Source organism: Syngnathoides biaculeatus, chromosome 15 (assembly GCF_019802595.1).
Source record: "Syngnathoides biaculeatus isolate LvHL_M chromosome 15, ASM1980259v1, whole genome shotgun sequence".
Classification (NCBI taxonomy): domain Eukaryota; kingdom Metazoa; phylum Chordata; class Actinopteri; order Syngnathiformes; family Syngnathidae; genus Syngnathoides; species Syngnathoides biaculeatus.
Genome location: NC_084654.1, coordinates 6,709,456 through 6,716,583, shown reverse-complemented (window position 1 = coordinate 6,716,583; position 7,128 = coordinate 6,709,456).

Sequence of the window (7,128 nt, the reverse complement as noted above, 5' to 3'; positions counted from 1 at the left end):
ATGTCTCTTGGGGAGTGTTGTGGGGGGCATGATATGAGCTGTTCAGTCCTTGTACGAGAGTTTGGTCCGCATTGCCGGCAAAAAGTCAGACTCGTTTCCGGTAAGAGTTGTACTCCTCCAAGGCTGCCCTTTGTCACTGATTTTGTTCATAACATTTAGGCGCAGCCGAGGCGTAGAGTGTGTCCGGTTTGGTGGCCTCAGCATCACATCACTGCTCTTTGCAGATGTGGTTATGTTGGCTTCATCAAGCCGTGATCGCCAACTCTCACTGGAGCGGTTCACAGTCGAGTGTGAAGCAGCTGGGATGAGAATCAGCACCTCCAAATCTGAGACCATGGTCCTCAGTCGGAAAAGGGTGGGATGCCCTCCACGGGTGTGGGATGAGATCTTGCCCCAAGTGGAGGAGTTCAAGTATCTTGGGGTCTTGTTCATGAGTGAGTGAAGAATGGAGCGGGAGATCGACAGACGGATTGGTTCAGCGTCTGCAGTGATTCAGACTTTTTATCGGTCTTCTTCTTTTCGTTTCGGCTTGTCCCATTAGGGGTTGGCACAGCGTGTCATCTTATTCCATCGTAGCCTATCTCCTGTATATTCCCCTCTAACACCAACTGCCATCCTGACATCCCTCACAACATCCATCAACCTTCTATTTGGTCTTCCTCTTGCTCTTTTACCTGCTAGCGCCATCCTCAGCACCCTTCTACCAATATACTTACTCTCTGAACATGTCCAAACCTCTAAGTCTGCTCTCTCTAAACTTGTCTCCAAAACATCCAACTTTGGCTGGCCCTCTAATGAGCTCATTTCTAATCATCTCCAACCTGCTCACTCCGAGCGAGAACCTCAACATCTTCATTTCTGCGACCTCGAGTTCTGCTTCCTGTTGTTTCTTCAGTGCCACCGTCTCTAATCCGTACATCATGGCCAGCCTCACCACTGTTTTATAAACTTTGCCCTTCATCCTAGCAGAGACTCTTCTGTCACATAACACACCAGACACCTTCCGCCAGCTGTTCCAACTTGCTTGGACCCGTTTCTTCACTTTCTTATCACACTCACCATTGCTCTGGATTGTTGTCTTAAGTATTTGAAGTCGTCCACCTGTGCTATCTCTCCTCCCTGTAGCCTCACTCTTCCCCCTCCACCCCTCTCATTCATGCACATATATTCTGTTTTACTTCGGCTAATCTTCATTCCTCTCCTTACCAGTGCGCCTCTCCATCTTTCGAATTGCTCCTCCACCTGCTCCCTGCTTTCACTGCATATCACAATATCATCTGCGAACATCATGGTTCAAGGGGATTCCAGTCTAACCTCGTCTGTCAGCCTATCCATTACTACTGCAAACAGGAAGGGGCTCAGAGCTGATCCCTGATGCAGTCCCACCTCCACCTTAAATTCTTCTGACACACCAACGGCACACCTCACCATTGTTCTGCTGCCATCATACATGTCCTGTACTATTCTAACATATTTCTCTGCCCCACCAGACTTACGCATGCAGTACCACAGTTACTCTCTTGGTACTCTGTCATAGGCTTTCTCTAGATCCACAAAGACACAATGTAGCTCCTTGTGACCTTCTCTATACTTTTCCACTAGCATCCTCAAGGCGAAAAACGCATCTGTGGTACTCTTTCTAAGCATGAAACCATATTGTTGCTCGCAGATACTTACTTCTGTCCTGAGTCTAGACTCCCCTACTCTTTCCCATAACTGCATTGTGTGGCTCATCAACTGTATTCCTCTATAATTCCCACAGTGCTGAACATCACGTTTGTTCTTAAAAATGGGAACTAGTACACTTTTCCTCCATTCGTCAGGCATCTTTTCGCCCGCTAGTATTCTGTTGAATAAGTTGGTCAAAAACTCCACAGCCATCTCTCCAAATTGCTTCCATACCTCCACCGGTATGTCATCAGGACCAACTGCCTTTCCGTTTTTCATTCTTTGAAGGGTCCTTCTAACTTCTCCCTTACTAATCATTGCCACTTCTTGGTCCTTCATACTTGCCTCTTCTACTCTTCCTTCTTTCTCATTTTCTTCATTCATCAACTTCTCAAAGTATTCTCTCAATCTATTTAGCACACTACTGGCACCGGTCAACACATTTCCATCTCTATCCTTAATCACCCTTACCTGCTCCACATCCTTCCCATCTCTATCCCTCTGTCTGGCCAACCTGTAGAGATCCTTTTCTCCTTCTTTCGTGTCTAACTTGGTGTACATGTCATCATATGCCTCTTGTTTAGCCTTTGCCACCTCTACCTTTGTCCTACGTCGCATCTCAATGTACTCCTTTCGCCTCTCCTAGTCCTCTCAGTGTCCCACTTCTTCTTCGCTAATCTCTTTCCTTGTATGACTTCCTGTATTTTGGGATTCCACCACCAAGTCTCCTTCTCCCCATTCCTACCAGATGACACACCAAGTACTCTCCTGCCTGTCTCTCTGATCACCTTGGCTGTCATAGTACAGTCTTCTGGGAGCTTATGCTGTCCATCGAGAGCCTGTCTCACCACTTTCCGAAAGGCTGCACAACATTCTTCCTTTCTCAACTTCCACCACATGGTTCTCTGCCCTACCTTTGTCTTCTTAATCTTCCTACCCACCAGAAGAGTCATCCTTCATACCACCATCCTAAGCTGTCGAGCTACACTCTCCCCTACTACTACTACTTCATCTAGTTCCTTCCAGAATTTCTCTTTCAACTCTAGGTCACATCCTACCTGTGGGGCATAGCCGCTTACCACATTATGCATAACACCCTCAGACTCAAATTTTAGTCTCATCACTCGATCTGATACTCTTTTCACCTCCAAGACATTCTTAGCCAGCTCTTTCTTTAAAATAACCCCTACTCCGTTTCTCTTCCCATCTACTCCGTGGTAGAATAATTTAAACCCTGCCCCTAAACTTCTAGCCTTACTACCTTTCCACCTGCTCTCTTGGATGCACAATATATAAATCTCTCTCCTAAACATCATGTCAACCAACTCCTGAGCTTTTCCTCTCATAGTCCCCACATTCAAAGTCCCTACACTCAGTTGTTGGCTCTGTGCATTCCTCTTTTTCTTCTTAAGACAAATCCGGTTTCCTCCACTTCTTTGTCTTCGACCCACAGTTGTTGAATTTCCACCGACACCCTGAGGGTTAGCAGTGCTGGTGGCGGGCGTTGTTAACCCAGGCCACAACCGATCCAGTATGTCCCACTGGAAAGAGGCACCGGGGATAACCCAAGACACGTTGGAGAGACTATGTCTCTCGGCTGGCTTGGGAACGCCTCGGGATCCCTCTGAAAGAGCTGGAAGAAATGGCTGGGGAAAGGGAAGTCTGGGTATCCCTGCTGTAGCTATTTACCCCACGAACCGACCCGGAAAAGCAGTAGAAAATGGATGGATGGATGGATGGATGGATGGATGGATGGATTGTATCTTAACGTATTAACCAAATTGACAAACATTGCCATGAAAATCCCATTTGCAAAAAATACGGCACAGCAAAAGAAAAGTACTCATGAGTAAATTTATGGGATTAAAAAAATGACTTTGAGTTCCAGGAATAATGCACAATTATCTTGGTGATAAGTAACATTGTCAGGGGTGTGGCCAGGCCGCTGCCCTGTGCGGGGTTGTCTCCAGAAGCAGCAGCTCCTCACCTGCGCCCCTTTGTTGCTCTAGTTGTCAGTTCGTTGTATGAGACTGCATTAGTCTGCATTAGTCTGCATGAGTATCCAAGCTTCTTGTTGTGTATTTGCCTCGTTGTCACAGCCAGCGTTCCTGTGCCACCACAGCCAAGTCTCATTTTGCTTAGTAGTTACCCGGCCTCATTTTCATGTTTTTGGACCTTGCCTTTTGCCATCTGTTTTCGTGGCTTTGCTTTTTTTTGGACTGCTTACCTGTGTGTCAAGAGGTGGAATAAAACCACCCTCAACATCATGTTACTGCCTCAGAGTCCTGCATTTAGGATCAACCCCTTGTCCCATGTTCATGACAAACATACAGTAAGAGTCACCACACAGTGCAAAAAATAAGGGCCGTGAAACCATGCATGGTGAAGGGGGCAGCAGGGCATATGAAAGACGGGTTTTTTTGAACTGCTTACCTGTGTGTGACCTCAAGAGGTGGAATAAAACCACCCTCAACATCATGTTACTGCCTCAGAGTCCTGCATTTAGGTCCAACCCCTTGTCCCATGTTCATGACAAACATACAGTAAGAGTCACCTCACAGTGCAATAAATAAGGGGCGTGAAACCATGCATGGTGAAGGGGGCAGCAGGGCATATGAAAGATGGGTAAAAAAGTGTGGGGAATGCCTCCTTGGTTCCATCGCCTCTCCCTGTACGTTACAGTCTGTTACCTTTTAACAAACTTAGACCATATACAACCTCTTCCAAAAACAATGGAATCGCCACTCCTGGAGGATGACTATTTACAGCTACATCTCAGGGAATTAGAGTACATTTGTAGAAATGTGTTAAGATGACATACCTAAATAAAGAAGTCTACAGATGTGATTTATTAACCAGAAAATGCAATGGAGCCTCACACAGTTCCACTAAAACATTTCAGAACCAAAAAAAAAAAAAATCACATCTACTGTATTGTCATCTGCAGGGCTATGTCGAACCATTTATTTAGGTGTGTCATCTCAATAAATTACAATAACTATCGAACCATTCATTCATTCGTTTTCCGATCCGCCCATCCTCACTAGGTTTGTGGATGTGCTGGAGCGTATCTCAGCTGAGTCTGGGTGTGAGGCAGTATACACCCTGAACTGGTCACCAGCCAATCACATGGCACATATAGACAAAGAACCAGTCAAACTCACATTCACACTTGTGCGCAATTTGGAGTCTTCAGTCAGTCTAGCATGCATGTTGTTGGAAAGTGGGAGGAAAACAGAAACAAAATCAGACACGGGTAGAATATGCAAATGACTCACAGGCAGGGCCAGGATTTGAACACGGGTCCTCAGAACTGCAAGGCAGATGTGCTTACCAGTGTTGCACAGTCCTGTCAAATATTTTGTATTGTGCGAGCCTAAAAACCACCAACTTGTATCTTACACCACACTTCTGGTGTTTGACAATTATCCAGCTAATGTAGAAAAACTCAATACAGGTAAAGTGAGGTTTTTTTAAGTTGTCATGAGCTAAGTTAGCATTTTTGTTTGTAGGTTGTAAACATTAGCGACATGCACCTTTAATACTCATAGTCATCTCGACCGTCTCCCACAAAAAAAAGTACCAGGAGCCACAAAAACCTTTAGACATTATAAGTGAGTTTATGAGCGCATATTGTCCGTTTTTTAAAAAACTGTATTTAAAAGAATGCTTTGCTGTATTACATTTATGAAAACAATGAACTACTACAGACATGAAATTGTATTTCTGCATGTATCAAAAACATTTTTAACACCGAAAAAAAAAGATGATGGTGAAGCTTACTTTCAAATAAAATAGTCGTCAACTTCATTTCTCTTCTTGTTCATAAAACCAAACTTATATTATCCTCTTGCAGTCATCCAAAAACCCAAATTAAAAATGTCATCTACAACTGTCTCCCATTATCATTTCATCATTCTGTCAAGCTGAATTAAGAAGAATTATTTCACTTCTCTATGTTAAAGATGCATTTGAAAAATGATAGCCAATTAACATGTTAATTTTTACTTGTTTAATGTGATTTTTGGTCCTGAACTTCAGCTAGCGTCAACACATCATGATTGTTTGAGTTGTTATTTGTGAGACGTGAGCGATGTTGTTTATAATGTAATTCATATAGCAGGTAGTTTTGAATATTGTTTTTTTTTTTCAGAAACTTTTGGATTTAGTCACAGTTTGCTGGTTAGGTGTCAATTAGCTCTATAAATCTTGGTGCCAAGTTTTGCATATCGATGTGTGTGGCATATTTTGAGTGACCCAATGGAAAAAAATATATAAATATTTTATTTTAATGTCACTAAAGTAATTATAATCTTCAAATTTAGAATTATATTTGAAACACCAACAAACTAATTTGAACTTAAATTAGTTACACGGTATTTATTTTCCAAAGAAGGAAGAAAGAGCCGAAGAACCACAGATTGTAAATTCTTTCTGTTGGAAAACATTTTGGCTGTGTTTACAATGGAGGTCAATGCCAATAATTATTTTCTGATTTTTAAGTCAATGTGAACGGTACAATTTTGATTTTTTTTTCAAACCCAAACCAGGCCTATTTTGTTTGTGCATATAAATTGGATAAATATCCGATGTGACTGCAATCTTTATTACGCACGGGTCAACAATCCGAAACAATGCTAATTAGTGTTAAATTAAAAAAATAGATAGATAGATAGATAGATAGATAGATAGATAGATAGATAGATAGATAGATAGATAGATAGATAGATAGATAGATAGATAGATAGATAGATAGATAGAGATAGATAGATAGATAGATAGATAGATAGATAGATAGATAGATAGATAGATAGATAGATAGATAGATAGATAGATAGATAGATAGCGGCACAGTGAGCAGCTATAGAGCATTGGCCTCACAGTTCTGAGGACCAGGGTTTGAATCCTGCACCCACAATTGTGGAGTTTGTTCTCCCCGTTCCTGTGTGGGTCTTCTCTGGGCACTCGGGTTTTGTCTCACATCCCAAAAACATGTAACATTGATGGAACACTCTAAATTGCCCCTAGGTGTGATTGTGAGTGTGACCGTTGTCTATCGCTGTGTGCCCTGCGATTGGCTGGCAACCAGTTCAGGGTAAACCCTGCCTCCTGCCTGATGACAGCTGGGGTAGGCTCCAGCATTCCAGTGACCCTCATGAGGATAAGAGGCTCAGAAAATAGAAGGATATATCTATAGTCAGCGTTTTGTTTATTTTTTTTTTCTTTTTTCTGGCTGGCAGCTAGTTCAGGGTGTTGTCCGTCTTTCACCCAAGGTTAACTAGGATGGGCTGTGGCTCTCCCACGACCCTTGTGAGGATAAGCAGAGTAGAAAATGGATGTATGGACTTCAATTATTTATTTATTTATTTATTTATTACATAAACATCTGTATTCCTTGCCACCTCAGATTTTAAGGTTGTGAACAAAACATTTCTTAGCTTACTCTTATTATCTCCTCAT